Here is a 27,893-nt window from a genome sequence, read left to right as displayed (position 1 = left end):
GGGGGGGATGGGCATGAAGGAGGGCACTTTGGGGATGAGCACTGAGTGTTATGTAGAAACTAATTTGACAATAAACTATTTGTAAAAAAAAAAAAAATGAAAATAAAATAAAATAAAATAAAGATAGGGACCTTAGGGCACCTGGGTGACTCAGTCGGTTAAGCATCTAACTTCGGCTCAGGTCATTGTCTCGCGGTTCGTGGGTTCAAGCCCCGCGTCAGGCTCTGTGCTGACTGCCAGCTCAGAGCCTAGAGTCTGTTTCAGATTCTGTATCTCCCTCTCCCTCTGACCCTCTCCTGCTCATGCTGTCTCTCTCTCTCAGAAATAAATAAAACATTAAAAAAAAAAAAAAAGATAAGGACCTTAAGGGCAAAAAAAAGTTTAGTGATTTTCCAGAGGTCAGAGAAGCTCTGAGTGGGAAAGCCTGGTTCAGGCTCAAGTCTTCCCTGCCAGATCTAGTGTTCTTCCCTTTATTCCAGGGTCTATCTCAGGAACCAAAAATGTCCTATAAATAACTACAGTGTGGAAAGCACTGTGATCTATAGTGATTCTACAAAGATGGAGGTGGATTGGGGAAAAGGCAGGTTTGAAGCAAATTCCAGGGTTTCAAGCCTACACAAATAGTCAATTCTTAGGAAGAAGTGGGGTTTGGAACTTTTGTAAATTATGTAAGTGGAGGTGGCTAGTCAGAGAGCATGGGAAGGAGGCTAAGAATCAGGATGAGGCTAACACAGGACGCTGGATGAGATCGGCCAAGGACAAGACAGACTGGAAATGGAGAGTGACTAGAATCTCAGGAAAACATGGAGGGTTGGGGAGAGACACCTATATTCCAAAAGAGAGAATAAGTAAAGTCTCATTTCAAAAAGTGGGAACATGATCTTTCTACAAAAAAGTAGAAAGATCACTACTTGCTCAAAGATAAAAGTTAAACCAGTATAATAAAGGCATGAAGACATCGTAATGTGGAAGGAAGAACCGAGAACATGTTTGTTGGATCATCCCCATGTTCTCATGAATGATAGAGGAAAGAGGTGGGTGATGTTCTCAGAAGTAACATTTGGGGACGGCTGCCATGGGGAGGTTAAAGAAGAGGAATCGGAGACAGATCAAAATGCAGCTGATCTGCACAGAGCACCTAGGTGTGTTCAGACAACTTGAACGTGCAGTGGAGAATCACGGCCGCTGCCAGGATGTCTCCCCACAGTTCAGAAACAGAAGAATCTGACCAGGTTCAGGAACTAACAGGAAACACATGCTTTCAAGTCAAAAGAATAAGAGGGATCTTAACATGACATGTGAAGTTAGCTAAAATGGCAAAACATAAATCTAGGCTTATATATCTAAGAGAGTATGGGAAGACAGACCGAAAGATTGCAATAAATATGGATGGCAGGTCTGGTAAGTGTGGGGAACAAGAGGGATATGAGGGGAATACAGTCTGTGTGTCGACTGGGTGACTGGACACAAAAGCTGAAATTTGCCATTTTTGCTTTTTGTTTTGTTTTTACCACTTCCGTTTGCATGTTTAACCATTTACTTTACCTGCCTGCCCCCTGAGGACATCTGTATTTACAACCATTTGTGAAAACTTTCTATCTCCATTCTTTACTCATCGATGGCTCTAGGACGCCCCTTGTACTGGTTTCCTGTGGCAGCTGTAACAAATGCACTCAAACCGGGTGACTAAAACAACAGGAGCTGATTCGAGAGAGCGACGGGGCCACACTCCTGGAGGCTCTAGGGGAGAATCTGATTTTGCCCCTTTGAACTGAGGGACAAAAGACACAATATGTCTTTCCACTGGGTTGGTAACTATCATCCAGGACTCCACTGTCCCCTCCTCTGAAAAGTCTTCTCAACAACTCAGGTTAAGTGATCTGATTCCACCTTTGTCTTTCCACAACTCATTTTCCATTGTATTATTGTATATGATGTGATATATTATAATATATTATATATAATATTATACGTGAACATCATTTTATAGTCTCATATGCTTGTATCATGAACTCCTTGAAGAGAAAGACTTTATCTTACCTCGATTAATTCTGTAGTTTTTATAAGCCAACACAGGACCTGTCACCTGCTCACTGAGTCAATAAAAAAAATGAGTGGCTGTTGCTCAGGGGTCACCTTGCATTATTGGAGACAAAGCTGAACAAGGCATGGGATCTAAAAAAGTAAGAGCATCTGGCTCCTTTCATCAGTCCCTCGAGACTAAGTCATGGCTAAGGCTAGGTCATGAAGGTTTTACATCCATCAATTGGATGAAAAAAATCGTGTTTTTGTTTGTCTTTTTGGTTTGGTTTGGGTTAGGTTTTTAATGAGTTGCAGTTTTAGGAGCCTTAAAAACTGGAAGTTAACATGGTTAACTAGATACGTAAACCATTTGGCTGTCACCCTTCATGCTTAAAGTGCAAATCATTCTAAGCATGACTCTTCTCTGAAGTCTGAAATATGGTGATTTGGAGAATTGCAAATAGTGGTGCATAATTCTTCAAAACTGTAGTTAAAAGGGGAAAAAAGGAGCTGATATTTTTGCTGAAGAGGAAAGGAGAGAAAATGCAAAAATCTTCTCTGATTTCGGCTATAGGATGTGCGTGGGTGCATGCATCTGTTAATGGGGTGAAGGGCGGCGTGTTAGTAAAGGGTTAGGCAGGCATACAGATTGTGGGGAAGGAGACTCACGGAGGCTTTTTCTGATCCTGTGCATTCGGCGCAGACTTCATCGCCTGTGGCTGCTCTTTTTATGAGAACTGGCACACGTTTTAACTGCTATAGCTGTTGGCTTCTAGGCTCAGTTGTAACCCACAAAGGAGGCACTCATTCACATTTTAGCTCTCATTTCCATTAAACCGTGCAATTACCAATGGTACCTAATCTAATGGGATAAGACACAACCAAATATATATATCCCCTAAATACCCTAATATCTAAATACCTAAATACCTGAGGTATCTAGAAACATAGTGGTGAGACTTGCTGTAAATAAGTACAGTCACTGGAAACTTAAATTTTTCCTTCCTAACTATATGGAAAAACCAAATAATCTTTGCAGAAGGTAGGGAGTAGCAATTCCATTAAGATATTACATTGCGTGACGGGGGGGAAGCTCTAGTCCCATTTTGTCTATTTTGAGCTCCATTTTGCTCATATTGTAACTTAGAGAATCATTCAGAGAAACAGAGTGGGAGGGTGAATATGAGCTACATTTCTTTAGAACTTCAGATACATTTTTCTTTCCTGTTTTATCTGAGCTTGCAGGCGACATCTTCTTAATGAGGGTCTTCAAATTTCTCTGCCTTTTAGAAATGTCTCCAATGTGCCCTGGGACAACAGTCTTCTGATTTTAGCTTTTAAATATGCTCATAATATAGAGTAATTTTTTTTCTTAGCTCTATTCATTGTTTTACCTGCTTTAGAGGGAATTATGGGTTTGATTAATGGGCTGAAAGATTTGGTCCTTTTTAGTTTCCTTATCTCTATTCCTTCCTGATGCATGATGCTTCCAACAGCCTCTGCATACTTGAGAATCATAACTGCAAAGAGGAGTTTAAAATAAGAGTAAAAATAAAAGTGGGATGATGTATCCACGTTCGTGGTATTTGTGGCCACTACGTACACAAAATGTATTTGTATATACATGTATATGTTCAGTCATATACTCATTTGTTCATTCAACAGACTATTTGCACCCAGAATGATGCCTGGTACTAGGAGGAATCTGTACTGATTTCAGGTTCTACTGAATCAAAAATGAGGTGGTGACCAATCATTTCACTTGGCCTTCAACCGTGCCCACAGATACGACAACAGAAATAAGTATGGGAACAGAAAGTAGATACAGCAGGGTTTATTTATTCTGTTTTAATTTTGGTCACTGCGTTAATCAAATAGATAATCAGGAGACACCTGTCTGTATTCAGTGAGTTACTAAAAATGTACGGCACATGTTTGTAATGAAACAAACTCCCAATCTTACAATCCACAGGCGCTACACAAAAAAAATACAAATCACCAGGCAACTAACCCCATCATCACTGGTTATGCAACCTTGGAGTCAAATACACGTATTTATCACCCTCAGTAGCTCTTAAAGATGAAATAATGTATAAGGATTTACTCAGGGGCTCCAGGAAGAAGGATTATCTAAGAAGACAGAGTATTTGGATATCAGGAGTATAGTTAAAACACAAGGTTTCAGTGAGAGCGTCTCTGTGATTCATCTAATCAACAGAATTGTGCTATTTTGGGGCACCTGGGTGACTCGGTTGGTTAAGTGACTGTCTTCGGCTCAGGTCATGATCTCGCAGTCTTGAGTTTCAGCCCCGCGTTGGGCTCTGTGCTGACAGCTCAGAGCCTGGAGTCTGCTTCTAATTCTGTGTCTCCCTCTCTCTCTCTCCGCCCCTCCCCTGCTCACACTCTGTCTCTCAATCTCTCAAAAATAAATAAACATTAAAGAAAGAAGAAAAGAAATGTGCTATTTTGGCATGTCCACACCTTTATGTGCATGTACAAAACCAGACAGGTGAATTTCTTTTATCCTTGGGGTGATCAAATCACATGACAGTCTAGCACTAGAATAGCACTAATAGCAACTCTTTGGAAAATAGTGTATTTTTTTCTCCATTTGGGCAAAATATGCGTAAGTTCACTAAAATAAGCTGGAAAATATTCCTGACTCGTTGAAATGCAATCTGTGAGCTCCAAAAATAAATAAATTGCTCCGAAGAAGTCTAGAACATGATATGATGCAAAGCAATGGTAACAGATGAAGTGCTCTCCTGTTCCCAAAAATCTGAATCAGCCTGTTCTGCATGTTTAACATGAAAATAAGATATGCACAGAGATCTTAAATTGTAATGTTTCTCACAGGTCCTCAGACCTGGAATTTTAAACATGCATTTACTGAAACATAAGCAGTGGTCATAAATGTGTGTGTGTGTGTGTGTGTGTGTGTGTGTGTGTGTGTGTGTGTATTCACTCTAAAATGTAACATAAGCACAAACTAATATTTCATATTTGTTGAGGGGTATAGCAAGTGTATAACAGTACTGGTATTATGGGAAAAGGTAAATACTCTGTTTAATTGTAAAATAATAAATACATTCTACTTAATCATACATGCACACAAGGTAGGTATATATACACAAACTTGCATTCCCTGCTCTCCCCCCACCAACATCTCATTTGATCCATAAAGAAAAACGAGAGCACAAACAGTGCTTAGAAAGTTGATTATAAAGCAAAACCTTGAGGTGATGCAGCCAGAGAAGATGTAGGCATATTTTACAGGAAGTATGAGGTTGTTCATGTTTCTACCCCAAAGATGAGTCATTGGTAGATCAATTTCCATCAAAAAGTTCTTCACACCATAAGGGCGTATTTTATCCATGGCTGTAGAACTCATAGTGCTTAGATTCCAGAGAGTGGAGCAGAGGGACCTCATCATGCACTGAGAGCGCAGTGCAACTTCTATGGTGATAAGTACTTCCTGGAAAAGGGTTTTATCAGATGGCCCCACAAGAGGAAAATGCCATCCAAAACATGTTAACAATGGACTCTGAGCAGACGCAAAAGCTGAGCCTTGCAATTTTGCGGAAATAGTAATAAAAGGTCTGATAGAAAAGCATAATCATCTCAGCACGTAATTGGATAGAGCAAGGACAGCATGTGGACATGCAATGAGAAGTGATAAGAAATTGGACTGATGGTACCAATTCTTTACCCTTTCCTTTATCATTACTTCTTACCATGGGAACTGCATTTCCTTCCCTGCACCCAAAGTAAGAAGCAGAAGATACTTCCTCATTTTGGGTTTGATCCTGGGACCTGCTTTTATCGATGGAATTTTAATGGAAGTGATAAGAACAAAGGCTTTTAAAAAGGTTTGAGTGATTGGGTTATCTTTTTGCATTTCTGCCACTGGTAAGAGAACTAATAAGATAAAGTATTTGCCCAAGCTAGCCACTGATTCCAGCTAGAGCATAAGGACAATGTGAGCCTATATCTGCTTACAGATGCCACAGTCAGCCAAACCCTGCCTACCCCCTGAAGGGGATAAGGAAAGTTTATTTTGTAAGTCACTTAGAGTGCTGTGGTTATTTCTTATGCAGCAATAGCTAACTGATACAGAGTAATTACATTCAAGTATATAGAGAAATTTCCTTTCTTTCCTGGAAATAAGAAGCTACTAAAAGAGATTCAGGTTAAAACTGAGGAAGATAGAGTCATTAACACCTTTTTCAAAGAAAAAAAAAGGAGTTTCAGGGATGGCAAAGATGCCTGCTAGAGCCTCAGTTAGCCTCTAGAAGAAACAAACCAACCGATATTTGTTCCTTCTTTCTTATTTGATCCCAAACATAAAATCACAGATAAGTCAATAGAAAACAGAAATTCCACTTGATTAAAAACAGACTCTCTAGCAGTTTCTTCAGAAAGAAATAAGGAATGTTTCCTTTATGCCAACCTATCCTACTGTATTAGAGATAGTTAAATCTCATACTTGGCTAAAGGCATATGGTTTAACTGGTCCTCATTAACTTGAACCCAGTTTCTCAGAACAAACCTTCTCTTAATAAGTTAAAGGACAGGGAAACATATCAAAACTAAAAAAACCTTATAAACTGAACTTTGACCTAAATTATGACTTTTTATTTTATTAAATTATACATTGGTGACAAACAAGAAATTTTCAAAGAATGTTTGGATGAATTTGCTTATATTTGCAAATACTGAGCATAGTTGTTATGGTTCTCACTCTACATCGTACAGATGTTAGCTCTGACAATTAATAGCTATGTAAACTTCCATAGGAAGTTAGATTCTGAGCCCTGATTGCCTATGGAGAAACTTATATACACATAGTAAGTGTTTAACGAATAGCAGCCACTACCACTATCACCATCAATACCATCATCATTATCAAAATCATGATCATAATGATGATGATCATCATTACCATGTTCATAAGAACTTTTGGGGAACATGAGATATGATCCAAGCCATGCCTTGGGAGATGAATTTGACAGCAGTGCCCAGAATAAACTGGAGAGGGCAAGCAAACTAGAAACATTAATGGTTTTATTAGAATACCTTCATCTCATCCATCACCCTCTTGCAATATCCCCCACACATACACCAGCAAACTTAATACTAACACATGAATAAGAACTGCTAGAACTTCTGCCTGAAGTGAGTAATAGCCAAAGATCTAGACAGAAATATTCCCTAGCCCCACCTTGTTCAGGTGCTCAGGGCTACCTAATGGACAGACAAACTACAGACTTGTGCCTAGAGATCTCACCCTCAATACTCACTAGTGATGCTCCTACATGGTCTCTTCGCTGCCTACGCTGCCAGCCATCTGCTATAATGGCAGAACGCCAGCTTGCAGGATAGCTTGCTGGCTCTGCTGAGGCCCAGGGGCCAAGAGAAGGTTTTCAACAAGAAGCCCTTATGAAACCCACAAGGGTGCCTGAAGAGAGCTCTCGGCTGCCTCTCCTCCCCCACACAGCAATGCCCATGGTGATTTTTGCTTCATGACATTTTGTTTTACCTGTTGATTTAACTAGATGGACCTCCTATCTAAATCTTGAAATCTGGAGAGGAAAAACCACGAACCATGCATGGGTACCTGTGGCTGCCAAACAGACAGGTGGTGTTATTGCCTGCTTCTTGGCAGGGCTAATGGGAAGCAGCAGGATTGCCATCAATACTCTGCTAGTGTCTTCTCGAATTCCCCAGCGCTCTCCTGTTTCCTCCATGATACCTCCCTACTTCCCCAATCCTTACATTATTGGTAAGAATTAGCAAAGATTTCTTTGGTTTACTGGTCTTCCACATTAATTTAAATGGAAAACATTAAAATAGATACATATAAGTTATTCTCATAAGACACAGAAAAAATTTTTAAATACATTTGGTGTTTTAAACCAATGCTTATGTGAGACTAGACTGTATTTTATAATTATACTAAAGGTCATATATCCTTTGGAGCTGATAGAACCAGAAGAGTAGATGTCAATTTTACTTACTTGAAAACTAAAAGTTTTCAACCTAATGACCGAGAGCATTTTCAGTTTATTCTAGCAGGTAACAGCTTTTCTAAATGCTTATTTTTGAGAGAGGGAGAGAGAAAGAGAGGGCAAGTGGAGGAGGGACATAGAGAGAGAGAGCACAGAGGATCTAAAGTGGGTTCTGCAGTGACAGCAGAGAGCCTGCTGCATGGCTTGAACCCATGAACCATGAGACCATGACCTGAACCAAAGTTAGAGGCTTAACTGACAGAGCTACCAAGACACCCCTTGGTAATAGCTTTTTATTTCTTTTTTTTTTTTTTTCTAATGTTTATCCATTTTTGAGAGACAGAGCACAAGTGGGAGAGGGGCAGAGAGAGACAGAGGGAGACAGAATTGGAAGCAGGCTCCAGGCTCCGAGCTGTCAGCACAGAGCCCAATGTGAGGCTCGAACCCACAAACTGTGAGATCATGACCCAAGCTGAAGTTGAACACTTAACCGATTGAGTCACCCAGGTGCCCTGGTAATAGCTTTAAAAAAAATAGAAAAGTGCACTCAAACACCTAGAGCCTGTGGTAATAAGTACAACAAAAACGCCTTGGGTAGTCCTAATAGATATTTGCACCTATTAAGGAAAAAGTGCAGAGGTAAGATTTACATGTCACTGGCTGATGAGAAGAATGTTGATTTTAGGCCAATACTCACTTATTCATCATTCAACAACTATGGACCCGGCACTGAGTATAAGATAAGGCATTGGGCTTAAGGTTAATGATAAGAAGGCAAATCAACCAGAATACCTCTAGTCAAGAATTTTACCATCTAGAGTTGTGTGTATTTGTGTGACCAAACAAACATAAAACAAAGCAGAAATGTAGTGATGGGGACGCACACAGGTATTATGAGACTATTTCCTGCATCCTGGAGGGAATTAGGGAAAACTTCCTGGGAGAGATCAGAGGCAGGTTTCGTTAAGAGTTTTAATTCATAGGGGTGCCCAGATGGCTCAGTTGGCTAAGCGTCCGACCTTGGCTCAGGTCATGATCTCACAGGTCATGAATTCGAGCCCCACATCAGGCTCTGTGCCGACAGGTTGGAGCCTGTAGCCAACTTTGGATTCTGTGTCTCCCTCTCTCGCTGCCCCTCTCTCACTTGCACTCTGTGTGTGTGTGTGTGTGTGTGTGTGTGTGTGTGTGTGTGTGAAAAATAATTTTTTTTAAAAAATTTAAAAAAAGAGTTTGAAATCATAAAACACAAGAAGAACTAGATATCACTTATCCTAATTTAAGAAGTTGATTGATTCTATTTACCTATTTGCTATTCAAATCTGGCTAAATTTCTGGGTTAGACTAAAAACAATATATAGAATGGGACTAATTAATTCTTGTTTTCTGTCACCACAGGATGTATGTAAAAACCTATAGAGATAAAGGACATGTACAGCATTGTGTAAATGAAAATTATTATCATTTATTTTCAATATTCCTTTTCATCGAACTGAAGGGTCAAAAAAGAAAAGAAAAAGAAAAAACTGCAAATAATGTAATGAGTGGTCTCTGGCTATCTACTTCAGAAATGAAGTTTTCAAGATAATCATGGAATCTAACAGCACCAGCAGGGGCTTTGTGTCTGCCCACCTGTCTGGCTTCAGAGGGACAACAGAAGCCCCCAGTAGTGGGTTAACCTGCCCATTCCTTCCAGCACTGGTAAGACTATCTCCCTCTCCAGAAACTTCTTCCACATTAGGGGTGCCTTGCTGTTTACATTATGGGTGGGATAAATAATATAGAAGCTGGAGATGCTTCTATATTCTGCAGATGCTGTAGTTATGCTGACTTTCTAAGAAACAAGCAAACAGAAAGACTAAATTTCTAATTCCCCAATACAGATAAATAATTACAGTTTATATGCTTTCTTTTAAATAACTCAAGTTGCCCCCTGACCCTCAGATTATGGTTAAAGAAGGAGCTCTTCTGAAAACGTGCCTAGTCTCCGAGTAAAGGTAGTATAAAGGTGTAGGGTGACTGACAGGAAATTGACAAAAATAGAAAAATGCAGTGATCATGTATGGTATATTACAACTGGCCAGAGGGGCAGAAGACTTGAGTTCTAGACCCAACCTAGTCTGTTTCACTGTAAGAACACCCACAAAGCATGCAATGAGATCTTCATTCCTTCACCTCTTACATGTGGGGAGTCAACCAAGCAATTCCCAGACTCTCTTTTCACACTTGGCCATTCAAAATCTTAAACCAGGAAGCTCCATCCATGAGCTCCACCCATAGTACTGATGTTCTACTCCACTCTCCTTGCTCCATGGAGATGTACTAATGCAAGTGGGAAGCCCATAATGAACTATAACCATTACAATCTAAGGGTCAAATGACAGCTTTGCAATTTCTATTATGTATAACCTTTCGGTTAACTCCTCATAGATAAAGGATCTTATTTAAATCATATGTCTCAAGACATAAAATGATTAATTTTCCTAAAAATTCTGGTATTCTGCTTCGTTCTATTACTGCTTAGTACTATTTGTATTGATATTTCAGAAGCAAAATAATTAAACACTACCTTTTTTTTTTTAGAGTGTCCAAGAAGAGCTATGTTCCTAGATCCTTTCTGAGTCAACATTTAGGATTACCTATTTCTCAGAAGGTGGGAGGGCCATGAGGGGAGGTGATATTTCAACATCTAAACATTTTAAATGAAAAGCATGTGAATATATTCACATATATACATGTATCATTCCCAAGCATATACATATATTTTCCCCTGATGTACGATCTCAGTAAAATATCAGAGAGAAAAAATGTCAGACATACATAGCATAGCAATCAAGGGCTAATGAAGATCCAGGTATTAAATCAATTAAGAAGTATCAAAAGCTACCTAATCATCAAGGAACAAAATTGGCACCACAATATGTAGTGAGTATGGGAAAGCCTAATTTACTAAACATACCCTGCAGTCACATAATTGCATGTAATTTTACCAGCATAATTAACTAATTTAATTACCACTTCTCAAGTGCATCAATTATTGACATTACAGAGTTTTCAGACAGCAGAATTACTGTGTAGTACATCCAGAGAATGCAAAATGCTTCGTACGCCTGTTTTCCCCATCATAGTCAACCACTGAGGAAAGAGGTGGAGTTGAAAGGGGATAACTCCTTTTGTGGGAGGTTCGGCTGTGGGGCAGGTTTAAAGGATGGAGTGCCCACCAGAAAAAGAAGGGGAGGAAGCCCCAGGACTATGCTCTTCAAAGCAGTTCTGTGCCCGGGGGTAGACAAAATGTGCAAAGCCTGCTCAGAGAAAGAAATAGGTGGTTCTGCTTTTTTGGCCAAAAAAAAAAAAAAAAAAATCTATGCAACAGCAATTCAAAATATGACCAAGAACACTTGCTGGAAGCAAAGGAAATAAAAGAAAGAGAAATTTGGACATTTTTGTAAAAAACAAAGCTTGCCTTTGAGAACGAGATTCTTCTACTTTATATCTTTTAAAAAAATTAATTGTTACAAAAACATTAATATGAGGGATCTTCCTGGAACTCTCCTTGAGCTTGTCAAGTCAGGGAGATGTTGTAGCCTACTCCCAGAGGGATGGTAGCTTCACAGGTGTTTAAGACAAATAGGCAACATCAGTCAAGATTGTTCTCACATCACAATATTTCTGAGCAGAGATAGCTAAAATTACTGAGTCCTGGAGTGGCTTTGTGTTTCTTTCCACATGGCCCTCCTGTATCTGGCCTTTGCCTGGCTTTCTATTACTATCTGCAGGTGGCTGAACTGTGAAATAGCGCTCACATTAGGAGAGTATTTCAATGACACCATTCAACATGGAGTAAGATGTGAGAATGGAACATCTTTCTTACCTTTCGAGACCTTGGGCATCTATATGATCTTAAATCCTTTACTGACTCTGGAAATAAGAAAAGGAGTCCTTGTTACTTCGATCTCTAAGAGCTTACTTACTGCATCACTTTTAAGAGATTCAGAAATTAACTTTATGAACAGGAAAATACGTTTTCACTCACACAGATAAAAATCAGGTTACAGTCCCAGGATCCAGACCTTGTATTGGGGAACACTTTCAGAGCGTTAGAGATAAATGGTTGCAAATTAACTGGGCCTGGTTCTACAAGGAGTCAGTTTCTGTGAAGCACACTTATTTACTTTTTGCAAGAAACTTGGATGTGAGGGTTGGAGACTGAGAATCCTTATCCTTGACGTACCTCACTAAGCAGGGCAATGGTGGCAAGTGCTTTGAATTTTCTCTGGAACTTTCAGCAGGGCTCACCCATCTCATCATTTTTATATAAAACTTCTTCCTCCCCCACCACCTTTCAGAGTCACAGAGCTCCTACCCTCTATCTTTTGTTTTAATTAAAAGGTTTTTTTTTTAATGTTTATTTTTGAGACAGAGAGAGAGCAAGGGAGGTGCAGAGAGAGAGACAGGGAGACACAGAATCCAAATCAGGTTCCAGGCTCCAAGCTGTCAGCACAGAGTCCGATGAGAGTTTGGAACTGATGGACTGTGAGATCATGACCTAAGCCAAACTCGGCTGCTTAACTGACTGAGCCACAGAGGCACCCATCCTACCTTTTATCTTAAAGTAGCTTTAACTTAAGTCACATAAGGGTATTAAATATAGGTTTTCTCTATGATTTTTCATGTAAAGTTTTAGACCTTTTGAAATTATTACAACTCCTTAATACTATTTGTATTATTAATAGTCAAGTGAGAAATGGTATTTTGCAGGACAGAGGGATGGGTGGGTACATGGCCTTCCCAGTGCTCCTAAAACCACATGAGTTCAGTAGGTGTTCTTCCTCGACAAAAGGTTGTTTCTAATATTGAAACATTCCTGTGAATTAATCCGTCTGAATTTTTCAGTCCTAATCCAATTCTCTATGAATACAACCCAAAGAAGAGTCAATAAAGTATGTTCTGTGGGAGAAAATGTCTTTCCATTTCAGGAGTGCCTTTTATGAGAAGTATGTTAACTTAAGTCACACCTTCTGTCTTGAGGAAGTCCCTGATAGTTAGGTTTTATATTAACTTCAGTCTTCAGTTCAAACTATTGATATTTACTCTTCACTTCCTGTTATCATTACCCACATATATGATACTTCCTATAACACAGATTTATGTGGGCTGTGGTTCAGGGGAGGAAAAAGCTCCCTCTAGTTTGCTGGTGCTAAAATCTTTAGGCCAAGTAGACCAAAAATATCTCTTCCATCAGAGAGAGAGAGACAGACAGAGAGAGAGAGAGACAGAGAGAGAGAAAGACAGAGGGAAATAAAGACCATATGGAAAGTTGCAATAGATCCTATGGATAGAATAAATGTGTATAGGGCATATGCCTTCCATGGTGCTCACAGACTGTCCAGACATTCAGAGCAGCCTGTGTAGGGATAAGACAATGATGAGTCAATGCTCTGTAAGAACTCAGTGGGGGAGAGGACTGGTAGTAAGGGCTAGTGAGGGTCTTCAAGGAAGCCTTCAAGGAGGATATGGCATTTACAATACATCTCAAAGGAAGGACAGCATGTAACACAGAGAAATGAGACAGAGTAGAAAAGCATAAGAAACACCATGACAGAAAGCAGAGAGGTGACAAATTTGTGAGAAGACAGGCCTAAAGCCTGGTGGCCACGTACAAAATCAGAAAGGTAGAGGGGCTACGGGGGCAGGAAATAAATTGGGGACTGAGGTCCCAAGGCTCTGTCCCTGTCCCTGCTGATAACTAGTCTGAGATCCAGAAGAGCCTCTCAGCTTCTGTGTAAAATGAGCAGATTCTTTTGAACAATCCTATGTCCTCCCCATATGTATAAAAATCCTGTGGGTTGAAATTAAAGTTTGCCATCTTACAAGCTTATAATAATTCTTTTCTCCCCCTCTTTTTTAAAAATTGTGGCACACTTTCCTGGTCTCCTCCATACCTATACCATTCCTAATTATGATTGATTTCCCATGCTGGATCAAGTAATTTCATAGCAATAAAACTTACAATATTGCTCTCAATCACATACTTGAGGCTGGATTACAGGACTCCCCACAGAGAATACCCAAGTAACAGCCCGCTAAGCTCAGGATACCCACAGACCATTGGACCCCGTAGCTTCTTTCTTTCCTGCCAGTGCATTTCAGAGAAGTGACTGGTCTCCCTGATTTCCATATCTTCAAACTAGAGATTCATTCCTTACCCTCGGAATGGGCTTCTGCCACATATTTTACTAGAACCTATTATCAGGGATTTTTGATAAGGTTCTAATCACCATTCTATGTGAGTTCTCTGCAGCATTAATTGTTGACATAGGGCTCCAGGAAGGTGACACTCATGTCTAAGAGCCAGATAAACACTTCCATTGCTCATGACAGACAGCCGAGAATGGTGAATTCCTGGAACCAATGAATATTACTTCTCAATTCCACACTCTCCAGGCCTACAGATTTTTTTTTTCTTTCTCCCCAGACACCACATACATGATATCTTTACAAAACACCAATTAATTCTCTGATTCTCTCACCAACTGGATGTCCAACAATTCAATTCAAGTTCAACGCTAGCTACCTAGAGCGGGCATCAGATCCCACAGGTGAGGGCTCAGTCCCACAAGACTGCACCCACTTCAGACACCAGTGGCAGTGGGGTGCCAGGCTACCGTCACTTCTGCCAGGCTGACCACAAAACCAGGGGTTCCCACCATCTCCCTCCAAGCTTTGGTACTTCACTAGAATGACTCAGAATTCACAGAAGTGCTTTACTTACTATTACTGGTTTATTAAAAAGGATTCAACTGGGGCGCCTGGGTGGCTTAGTCGGTTAAGCGTCCGACTTTCGCTTAGGTCATGATCTCGCGGTTCATGGGTTCGAGCCCCGCGTCGGGCTCTGTGCTGACTGCCAGCTCAGAGCCTGCAGCCTGTTTCAGTCTGTGACTCCCTCTCTCTCTGACCCTCCCCTGCTCACGCTGTCTCTCTCTCTCTCCTAGAAATAAATAAAACATTTTTAAAAAATTAAAAAAAAAGGATTCAACTCTGGAACAGCTGAAAAGAAAAGATGCTCCTGGCAAGTATGGGGGTGGGGGTAAAACAGAGCTTCCATGCCCTCTCTAGATGCACCATTTGCCCAGAAGTTCGATCGATGTGTTCACCAACCCGATGGGGTTCTCCAAATCCCATTGTTCGGGAATGTTTATGGAGGTTTCATTAGGTAGCATGATTAATTAAATCATTGGCCATTGGTATTGAATTCTCCTTTTGTCCCCAGATATGGGCAAGGTGCTACAATTTCCAAACTTCTAATCACAGCTTGGCCTTTCTGGTGACCAGTCTTCATCCACAAGCTATCTAGGAATCCCAGCCAAGAGTAATCTCATTAGCACACAAAAACACTGTTATCACTCAAGGGATTTCAAACATTTTAGGAGATCTATGACAGGAGCTAGGGACAAAAATCAAATGTTTACTTCTTTTTATAGCACACGCATCCTATCTAATATTATCAGGGCATGTCCGATTCTACCTCCTGGCTCTTACAAAAGCACTTCTAGCTTTTGGCCCAGAGGTAAGCCCAGGATGACCTAGAAGAAATGTTACTGCTTATAGTGATCTCTCTGTCCAAGACCCTATACACTAGCTACTTGAGGCACACAGAGGCATAACTACAGCTAAGTGTCAACTTCTGAAAGATTGAGGCTCAATTAAAAAAGGGGAGGGCGAATTAGTCAACAAGAAGCCAGGTTGTTCAGACAATGTTCAATTCTTAGCCCTCTGCTCATTTCATTCTCCATATTTCCTATAGATCTCACCTAACATCAAGGTTCCACTGTGGAAATGATGTTGTCTCAGAAAAAGTTTCTCAAATCCATATTTCAAACCCTCCACTGAAGCCTGGGCTTCAGCATCAGCTGACAACAGTGCCTTATCTATTGACTGTTACAATATTATGTCCTTCTCTATATTCCCAAACTAATCATCTCCCCCGAGATAAGATTCCTCTCAACTGCTCCTACTTTATTTTTCTTTTATTTGAATCAGGACAACTCTGATTTTCAACTTTTCAAGTTCAATATATGGACATTGACTTTGTTTTTTTTAGTTTTCATTTTAATTTAAGGTGGTTAACATACAGTGTAACATTAGTCTAAGGTGCACAATATAGGGATTCAACACTTCCATACACTACCCAGTGCTCTTCATGACAAGGGCACTCCTTCACTCCCATCACCTGTTTCATCCCCCACCTGCCTCCCCTTTGGTAACCATCCATTTATTCTCTAAAATTAAGAGCCTGTTTCTTCATTTCTCTCTTATTAATTTCCTCTTTACTTGTTTTGTTTCTTAAGTTCCACGCATGAGATCAAATGGTATTTATCTTTCTCTACCTGACTTGTTTCACTTATCACTATACTCTCTGGCTCCATCCATGTTGTTGCAAATGGCAAGATTTCTTTCTTTTTTATGGCTGATCAATATCCCATTGTATACCACATTTTCTTTATTTATCAATCTATGGATACTTGGGTTGCTTCCATATCTTGGCTATTATAAATAATGGTGCTATAAACACAGGGGTGCATGTATCCCTTTCATTTAGTGTTTTTGTATTACTTGGGTAAATACCCAGTAGTGTGATTGCTGATTCATAAGGTAATTCTGTTTTTAACTTTTTGAGGAACCTCTATACTATTTTCCACAGTGGCTGCACCAGTGTGCATTCCCACCAACAGTGCAAGAGTGTTCCTGTTTCTCTACATCCTCACCAACTTATTGTTTCTTGTGTTTCTGGTTTTAACCATGCTGACAGGTATGAGGTGATATCTCACTGCAGTTTTGATTTGTATTTCCATGATGATGAGTGACGATGATAATCTTTTCATGTGTCTGTTGGCCATCTGGATGTCTTCTTTGGAGAATTGCCTGTTTGTGTCTTATGCCCAGTTTTTTATTGTATTTTTGTTTTTTAGGTGTGACTTTTATAAGTTCTTTATATATTTTGGACATTTTAGATCTTTATCAGATATGCCATTTGGAAAAATATCTTCTTCCATTCCATAGGTTGCCTTTTAATTTTGTTGATTGCTCCTTTCACTGTGCAGAAACTTTTTATTTTGACATAGTCCTAATAGTTTTATTTTTGTTTTTGCTTCCTTTGCCTGTGGAGACATATCTAAAAAGAAGTTGCTGCAGCTGATGTCAAAGAAGTTACTGTCTTTGTTCTTTTCTGGGATTTTTATGGTTTCAGGTCCCACATTTGAGTTTTTAATCCATTTTGAATTTATATTTCTGTATGGTAGCCACCAACTTTATTCTTTCCTTTTTCTCTAATTTCATATCCAAGGAGTCATCAATATGCTAATTAGTTTGTAATAAGTATTCTCATGTTTGCTCCTTATCCCCATTCTCTGGCAATGTCTAGCCATGAAAGTCAGCTCTGTTTAATCAATGTTGGGGTAAACTGGGTTGTCACTTTGTGGTAGGATAGTGGCTAACCTGTTGCCAACAATTTCCCCATCTTGTGCTACTCTATGTTCCATCATAAGATTCATATAATTAAGGTATTGCTCTTTTTAAAAGATTTCTTCATTCAAACTTTACTCACTCCCATTGTCAAATTTCTTAGCCTACTCTTGAAGAGCTTGTGCAGTCTTAGTCTTAGCAAATTCTCTAGATACCTTTCCTAACTTTCCTATACATGAAACCTTCACTCCAGTTAGGTTATTCTACTCTGGCATGCTTTGAGATAGTAGAGGACCTGAAATCAGAAGACAAGAGCTCAAGTCTGCCTCAGCTGCCTGATTTTTGTGAGATGTGAAACATTCATTTCCCTCTCTGGAAGTATTTTCATCAAAACTAAGGATAACAAATACCATCATCATAAGGTTGTGCTGATTATAGGGTTAAATATCAAATACAAGAAGGGTTCCATAAATTATTCCATACTATGCAATTTAAAGGATTTATTACTTATCATTGAATCAGGAAATAGGAAATGTACCCCACTCATTTCTTTATATCAAGCACCAGGCATAGTGCCTAATATCTAGGTCCTTAATAAATATTAGCTGAGTAAATGGATAAATGAATGATAATACAATCATCTTTGCTGTCTCCTGAGACTCATGAAGAACTTCCCTAACACCATTACTTCATTCCTGTGACTCTTACACATTTGTGATCTGTAGAATTTTAGCTACATTTTCATATAAGTTTGACTTGTCATCTCAGCTAGATCATAGTTGACTCGAGGGCAGGGATTTCATTATATCTCTTTATGTTTCTGCAGAGTGCTTATACTTAACAGTAACCTTACATCTCTTAGCAACAGTATACAAACATTGCCATTTTCCCTAAACAATTTTTTAAGTTATCAGAGAGGAGTGTGTGTGTGTGTGTGTGTGGTTTTATGTACCAGATCTAACTAGACCAGAGAGCTACAGTCATTTCTGAATTAATTGGACTCTGAAATCAAACATCTCACCCTTATTAGCAAGTATTTCCAGATGCAGTGTCTCTGCTACTAATTTGAGGAAAATACCTTTCACTAACAAACCTTCATTTCACCCATCAAAGTGATGTCTAGGATGCCATCCTCGGACAAATATGCTCTTCATTAAAATTTTCTACTTGATATGTGTTGCATTTTGTTTCTTTTTATTCCTGTCTGAAATATTTAGTTGTATAGAAATATGAGCTCCTTGTATCCATGTGATCACAGACTTATTTGTTTATTTGTTTGTTTAGAATAAATCCATTTGGAAGGGATAAGTGACAGCACATTCAAATAGCTGTTGTTTGGAGCTTCAGGGCAATGAGAAAGAAAAAGCTTTCTGGGTTTAGAGACCAAGATAAATAACAACCAATCTCCCATCTCCCAAACTGAAAATTTCATCCATGCAACTGACTTCTTCACTTAAGCCTGTTGCCAACAACATGACAGATCTTCCAGTAGAATTAAAACAATTTACAACATCTTATGTCATTGTAGCAGCTTTGCATTTTGCTGCAGTTGAGGCTGGTAAAACCCAAGAGTTAATTTTAATAAGACTAATCAGCCCATCTCGACAATAAAGGGGAAGGAACGGGGACAGGTAGATAACTGTATGTTTTGACATTAGACCATTAACATGCAAATCATATGCAAAATCATATGCTAACAAGTGTGAGCCTTTGTTTGTGGATGGACACTTTTTCCCCCAAATGGACAACAGCCCTAATTCAATTCTATACAGGAAGGCACTTAGCAAGGCATCTGATATGCACAAGAAAAGTATAAAATGCTCTCTGAGCACTTATTTTGACCTCTTTGGAAGAGCAGGATTCCTTTAAATTTGACTTTATTGCCTGCTCACCAGAAGAGAGCACTGAAGCATGACAGGGAACAGAAGCCCATGTAATGCCCATGCTCTCCTCACACAGTAAATAACAGTAGTGAGAACACAGGGCAGCCAACACAGACAGTGTCCTTCACATCGCCCAGAGGCCACTACAGAGCTCCCAGGGACAAGCAGCATTAATTATAGACTAATGACGCCATTTGCATGCACATTTTTAAAAACAGTAGTGAATTTGGTCCTAATAATTGAGGATGAGTGAGATGAGACTGCATTAAAATGCTCTATTGAGTCTCCTATCTCATTTTTTAAAAAGACCTCTATCACCTTGGCGCTCATCAGTACACATTAACATTGGGTAACCATGCGACGTGGAACATTATGCTGGTTCTTTACAAGTCCAATCGCTTCATCAACCTGCTTTTCAAGTGTCTCCCCCCTCCACAACCTCTTACGATCCTAAACATAAGGTTCTGGAGGTAGGGGTAAAAATAAGATATAATAACTTTTGATGTGAATGGAAAGACAAAATGAAACGTAAGAAACTCTGACATAGGTAAAGAGATAGGGTTGTATAGATAAACTGGGATTGTGTTCTGGGGTAATCAAGTGCCAATTTATGTGATTCAGGCAGTTGTAGAACTGGATGACTGGCGGGGAAAATCACTTCAAGAAAGTAACTAATCTGCTTCCACAAAGCCATGGAGAATTTTGCTATTGTTATAGGCTTAAGAGTAAACCTGGTTTAAACCTTGTTTAAACCTCCTCAGAGAAGGGCATCAGCCAAACCAGGAGCTGAGTCTTGCAGCTTAGGAGGGGCAGAGGGTTCCAGAAGCCTCAGTGGGACCTGGACTCCATAGGATTTCTTCATCTGTTGCCAGAAGGGCTAATGGTCAGCCAGGAAGCCTTTTGAGCAGAGCACTCGGTGTTCTGAATTGAAAATAGTCAGGCAGATGAGGAGCTTAGAGAGACCCTTTCAAAGTTTCTCCTTCATATAAGACATGTTCTATGTGCTTTTTTAACATCATTTCATTCCCATTCAGATAGTACAGAGGCATTGGAAACTGACTTAAGGTTTGATGCTAATAAATCCATTTAGGTAGATGTCCCTCAGTTTCACTTCTCAGTTCTTACAATTCCTTTCACAGAAAATATATATATTTGTGTATTTTTACATATTTATACATTTTAGTTATATATATGTGTATTTATAAATTTACTTATAAATTGTTAATATTCATAAAATATAAATCTTTGATATTTGTGTTTTATGAATTACATATATATTTAAATTTTTTCCTCTTGGAATAAAATTAACCTTCATTTCTGAAAAGAAAAAAGGACAACCCTTCTTTGTCCTCCTCACAAATGTCAATATTTCAGCATCCCCCAGCATTAGTAAAACTGGAAACTGAATGATGGGAGCTTGAGTGTACAATTTCAATAAGATGTCTTTTTTAAAAAAGTATTTATTTAGAGAGAGTGTGTGTGTGTGTGTGTGCACATGTGTGTGCAAGCGAGGGAAGGGCATAGGGAGAGGGAAAGAGAGAATTCCAAGCAGGCTCTGTGCTGTCAGTGTAGAGCCCAATGTGGGGCTTGATCCCACAAACCATTAGACCTTGACCTGAACCAAATTCAAGAGTCCGATGCTCAACTGGCTGAGCCACCCATGTGTCCCTCCGTAAGACATCTTAATAAAAGTTATGGTGAAATAAATAAATAAACAAAAATGAAAAAATAAAAGCTATGGCTTAGGGCATGAGGACCTGAGATGTGCCGGTCTTTTTAGGGGAGGTGCTAACTCATGATGTATCCACATCACGTAGATTGTCTATGCCATGGTTAGAATGGGGCTCAGGAAGTCAAAACTCCTTATACATAAGTTGTGAGAAAGTAAATAAGTTCATGGCGTATTCACAACTGAGAAAATCTTTCAAGATCATCTAACTCTGGGTCTTCATTCTCATTTTGAAGATAAATAACCTGGAATCTTGAGGTTATTACTTGCCAGAATTACAAAGGTTATTAGTGACAAACTAGAACCAGGATACAGGTCACTTGACATGTACTCATGTCAAGTTTGACGTTGTTCTTTTCTCCTCTGTGAGGTGCGTTGCAGTCAATGTTTTCCCAGGACAATGAAGCTGGGAAAGGCTTGTCCCTGCCGTGTTTCCGAGGACACACCGTGGCACCTCTCATCACCCTCGCTGGGTATGCTTCTTGCCAGCAGGAGATCGGCATGAAGACCTCAGACAAGAAAGTTCTTTGGGGCTTCTTATTAATCATATGAATAATAATATTTTATATTACTCTAGGCTTATGCCTTTTTCAAAGTACTTTCCTGAGCTTCATTCACTCACTTGCTCACCCAGCTACTACTTTCTATGTGCTCTGCCCTCTAAGCCTTTATCTACATTGTTTTATTTAATGCTTGTATCAGGCCCATGAAGAAGTGTTGCTAGTCCATTTTACAGACAAGATACAGGCCAACAGGAGTCAAGCCGCTTGCCCCAGGTTATTGTTACTGGTCAGTAGCAGAACCAGGTATCAAACCTGGGTCTTTCTAACTCCAAAGCCAAAGTTCTTAACCACATTGCTGGGTGATCTCTGCAAGGACACATGTGTACGTCCACCTAGATGAGGTTACCTAATTGCCACAAAACTACCAGAAGGTCTGTGCTGCTGTAACCATTTTACAGATCACTCGTTCATTTATTCAACAAGTATGCATGCATGCCTACTGCTGCCAAGCAGTCTTCTGGTCATGGATGAACAAGATGCACAAAGTTTCTGTTCTCATGGAACTTAACTTTCTGGGAGAGAAACAGGCTACAAGCAAGTCATTGTATAAAAAACAGCACAATATCCAGGTGAACGCCACGAAAGAAATCACGCAGAGCAGGATGATAGAATGGCACTGTGTATGGCAGGTATTTGAAATATGGAGGTCAGGGGTGTCTGGGTGGCTCAATTGGTTAAGGATTCAACTTTGGCTCAGGTCATGATCTCATGGTTTGTGAGTTCGAGCTCTGCATTGGGTGAGCTCCAGCCTTGCTTGGAGTGAGCTCGAGCCCTGCTCTGGGATCCACGCTGACATTGTGGAGCCTCCATGGGATTTTCTCTCTCTCTACCTCTGCTCCTAACTTACTTGTGCCCCCCCTCTCAAAAATAATATAAAAAATTAACTTAAAAAAATATGGAGGTTGGGGAGGCCCATTCTCAGCTGGTGGTATATAAGAAGAAAGAAACCTTTATGATGAGAAAGAGTAAGCTATATGAATCTTGATAATATGAAGCCTTACAAGATTATGATGAAACCAAACCAAACCAAAGAAAAATAAAATAGCCTCACCTGAGTTCAAATAGCTAGTAAGTGACAGAGCAGGAGTCAAAGCCAAGTCTCCAAGTCCTGCCCTCTTTCTACTACAACTTATCGAGGTTTTTACAGGTCAACCTTAAACCAATCAGCCATGTCACTTTCATTTTCTTTTATTCTCCACAAGTGCTTTCAAAAAATAATTTTCATATAGAAACAAATAAGGGCAATACATGTTTTCCTTTTTGCCAGCCAGTTTAACTAAAAAGAATTTACTAAACACGTCCCCCGGGCTAGTTCACAGAGGATGTCATACATAAGAATGCCCATTTTTACCAAAAACGGGGTGGGAGGGAGACATTCCTGTATTTGACATGCCTTCTCTAATACTGATTTTTCCTACTGTTAAGTCTATGAATAGTTTCTATGGTAGGCTCAAGTGTATATTTTATTAGTTTTTGAAACTAAACTAGACTGTGTTTGTTCCATACAAGCCAAAATTGGAAGCAAATCCCAGCTGATGTCCCTACTTTCCTGGGATTATCTGAGAACCCTGGGCTAACACAGTCCAGGAACGTTGGGGAAGGACCTCTGGCTTTCTCTTCTTGATAGTTCCCTCCCCAGAGATGCTCATTGCCCAAGCTCCCATGGCATACAAATATTTGGATGGTTCTGGTGGCAGAGTCTGTACTCTCCAAGGCAAACTCATAAGCCAGGGTCTTCACTGCCACACTCAAGGCCACACATTTGGTCTCCAGGCATCTCCATAGCATCTCCCCAGAGGTGCTGCCATCCCCTGGGGCATTCCATGCAAATGGGCGCCATTTGCCAAGTGGTGTCCTTTCTCTGGGAATAATTCAGGAAGACACACTTGAATGGGCTCAAAACACAAAGTTCATCTCTCTCCCCGCTCCTTCTCAAACTGTAGAGTGCACACAACTCACCTGGAGAATTTATTACAGCACATTGCTGGCCTCCACCTCAGGGATTCTGATTCAGTAGGCCTGAGGTAGGGCCAAAAAGATACATTTCTAACAGGCTTTATGCTACTCATCCCCAGACAACCCTCTGAATCCACTGTTTATGTTACTTTTGCTTAAAAGGGAGACGAATGTATCTTCTCATTCTATTTGTGAAAGGGTATAGGGCAGCAAAAAGGATAGGACCCCAATTAGTTTTTTAATAACTCACACTGTCATGCCAGTAAAGACAGAAGAGGGAGAAAATAACAAAGGGCATTTGATTTCCTTCAATGGGTGTGGGATGCTCGTCAGAGAGGGGCTGCAATGGCGGGACCTTGGAACGGGGACTGCCATCCCACCCCAGATCTTGCCTTACAAGCTCACTCCCAGGTAGACCTGTTGTAAGAGGAATAGTGGGGAAATTTCTCCCAGGCAAGTTTGGGCATTTGCTTTTCACTACCAGTTAACTAGCCACAAGTGGAATGCTCAGTGGCCCCAGCAGAGAATGCAATCAACACAAACACTCATTGTGTGAGAGCGTGTCTCTGGCAGCATCAAGAATTTTATACTGCAAGTGCAGGGGTGGTGGGGGGGGAGCCAGAGAAAAAATACATGTGTATATACATACACGTACAACACATTTCAAAAACTGAGAGCTCTGGCTCGCCACCATGCATTTTTCACACTTCTTTTCTGCATGACACTCTAATCCTGTGTGTGTTTGACCTCTGCCTTCCACTACAATATTCTGCTGAGGCTATATTCTGTTTTCTTTGATGTGCTGCTGGCTTTTGGCAAGAAGGAGCCTGGAAGAAAACACATTTACAATCTAATACCTCCTTTCAAAACCTGAACCTTCACCAAACCTCATTTTAGGGAAAAAAAAAAAAAAAAAAAGGTTCATGAGTTCTGCAAGAAATGCTATAGAGGATGCACAAGGAAATAAAGAAGAATTTGAGCAGGGAGCATGGCCCATGATTTGGAAAGTTTTCCAATATGATATATCTATGCTTTCATAACAGTGCTATGCAAACCAGGATAAAGAGTGTGTTCTGGACGTGCTCAAAAGAAGAAACTTGTAAATCAGCTCAGCCCCAGGTAGCTGTTTCTCTAATGTAAAGTAATCTCCAGCCATTCTGGGGATCCTAAGTTGCATTTAGAGTTTATGTAAACCACCAACCTGAAAAAAGTTACCACAATGCCAGGTTCAAGTAGATGCACTGTTGCTGAAGGGGTGAAGGCACACCCTCAGCATTGCTGCAGAACCCTGAATGGGGCAGAAGAAAGTTGGAGAAAGTTCCACCAACAATCGAGGCATGATTTGCCCAGATCATCTCTGTGTGATTAGGGCAGGGTAGCTTTCAAACTTAGCCTCATCCTGGACACAATCGGGAATGATGAAGAAGGAGCTACCTGCATTTTTCTTATCCTGAGGCTACACTCAAGTCAGACATCCTGTCAGGCAAAGTCTACACTTTCTCTTCTGTGGCAACTCGTATTATAAGAACACCAGGTATCACAATGCATTATTCATCATTCATTCACCGCTCGACCTTTCTCTCTGGTGTTCTCCTCTTACGTCAGAAATCATCATGGTGACAACAAAATTATGGATGGGAAAAGTTTTCTGAAGAGCCCCAAGGTAACTCAATTTCCCTGCACAACCTGAAAGAGACAGAGAAATTATCTATTAAAGAGAGACAAGAACGAACACACACACACACACACACACACACACACACACATAGTGTAGAATCAAGAAAACAACCTCCATAAATGTTAATGAAAACATGGAAAAACATAGCTTTAAAATATGGACCAAAGAAGCATTTCCTCTCACATACCAATGTAATTCTTTCCCTCCAGTGATTGCCATGACTTTGTATCCTTTCTGTATGTGAGAAACGGGAGCTGGGCACTTCAGCCATCAACTGGCTAATTAATATTCTAACCAAAAAGAAATGCTCTGCTATAGATATTAGAAATCGGGTTTCCCACAGGACTGTCACATTGTTTTTAACCCAAAGCTATGATGCCTCGCCTTACAGCTCTGAAGGTTTCATTACTGTCTGTTGTGTCTTCATTCTCCTTTGGATCTTCTCCAATTTCCCCAGAAACACAGGTGGTCTTTTGAATAAACAGAACTAACATATTGAGCTCCATAAGCTCTGTGATGATATGCATTTCTCTTGTTCACAGCTGTTGCTTGCACAGTTGGAATAATGCGTGACTATGAGGTGGCTACTTAGTGAACTGGAGGTTCCTATTCAGAGCAGAAATTCATAGAAAGGCATCTTCAGGTAAAGAAGGAGCAGAAAATAACAAGGGATGCTCCATGGGGGTCTGTGGATTTTCCATTATCTGTGTGAGGGAAATGAAAATGTGTTTAGGGATCCATTGAGGAATTTGATGATATTCATCCTACTACAGATGAAGCCCATGCTGGGTGGACTTCATTCTATCGCAAAATAATTGGCATAGAGCTCCTTGAATCGGCTTCTCTATACCTCCGGCATTTAATCGAACTCAAATGGTAGCCGTGATAAAAGTATTTTACCATCTCCTGTTTGTTTGAGATTAAAGACGCTTGAGGAGCCACAGGATGATGTAGAGTCTATTTTACAACGACACTAGGGTCAATGTTCAAGGGTTTAAATAACAGAAACAAAAACCAAGCAGGAATAATGATGCTTATACTGCAAAGACTTGATGCTGCAAAGTCGTGACATAGTCATAATTGGGACTCAGTTAACACACAGCCATCTTGAAATCTTCTCAGCTATGATTCCCCTCCAAATATAAACTTCGTTATGAAGTCGTTCAATGGCTTTACGTACCCATCTGTACCTTATTACTTATAACAACACAAGAAACTGCGTTAGCAAACCAATGTCAACGTATGCCAAAAAGGTTGAGGGGAGCTTCTAATTTTAAAAACACGACGAAAACCTATGTATAACACACAGGCAAAATTTTTGTCAGGAGATCTAAAATGACACAGAATATCTACACCGGACTTTCTATTTAAGATGGCAAGTTAAGCATAGCACAAAATCTCCTCCTTTCTCACAAAACTCATGAAGTGAAGAAAATGATTAAATAAATATTCTTGAAAACAAAAGAAGAGTATCTCCTTGGATTAAAAAGACATACCTCAAAATAGGAAACAAACAGGAAGCTACAGTGGTGAAAAAGAAACCAATGCTTTCAAAAGACTTTATTGCTATAAAAAATATTTATTGCTGTATATGCATAAATACGTGTGTGTGGGTGGGTGAGTGGGTGTGCACGCGCACGCACACACGTGCAGGCCAGATTTTATCCAACATACCATCTAGTTATTTAAAACTTGACCTTTAACTAAGAATCACGTAAAACTTGAACTTCTCAAGATTTGGGTTAATGCTGCTACCTACACAGTGGTCTTATAAGGAGGTTATCCTAATCCATAATGGGCAAGGCAGAAGGCATTTTTAGAGAATAAAAACACAGCAGCAAAACATCAACCAAACATTTAGAAATCTCACACATGATGTAAAGAAAACAAGGTCTACTTATGGAAGAATTTAAAATGGAAAGACTAAAAATAATGGAGCAGCCCAAAAAGAATTTTTTTAATATGTTATGTATATTTTGTATCCAGGGAGATAGTAAGTAAAGATAGACATAGTTTTTTGTTTTTTACAGAATGTGGAAAATATTACTACCGACTAGCGTCTGACACATATGAAGCATGCTATGAAGGTTAGCCATTATTTTCTTTCACTACAATATTTGCTTCCTGAAGGCAGAGTATTTATTTACCGCTATATTCACTAGCACCTAGAAGAATTTCTTATATACAGTAAAAAGATAAACAACCAATTTTTAGATGAAATAAATTAGATAATTGCATGTTAGAAAAATTAAAAGGTTATTTTTATTTTATTTTTTTTTAGAGAGAGCGTGTGTGTGTGTGTGCACAAGCGAGCAGGGGGCAGGGCAGAAGTAGAGGGAAAGAGAGAGAGAATCTTAAGCAGGCTCCATGCCCAGTGCAGAGCCTGATGCAGGGCTGGATCCCACGACCCTGGGATCATGACCTGAGCTGAAACCAAGGGTCAGACACTCAACTAAGCCACCCAGGCATCCCAACAGTAGGTTATTAAACAAGAGTAGTGGTTATGAAACAGAGCAAGTTTTTATAAAAACTAATTAGATGTCTTAGTTGGAAGTGGAATAATTGTTGAAATAAAAAGTTTACAATCAATATTTC

This window comes from Hyaena hyaena, unplaced genomic scaffold, assembly GCF_003009895.1.
Source record: "Hyaena hyaena isolate Hyena2069 unplaced genomic scaffold, ASM300989v1 scaffold_1160, whole genome shotgun sequence".
Classification (NCBI taxonomy): Eukaryota; Metazoa; Chordata; class Mammalia; order Carnivora; family Hyaenidae; genus Hyaena; species Hyaena hyaena.
The sequence above is the reverse complement of the archived record's forward strand: the minus strand, read 5'-3'. Positions refer to the sequence as shown.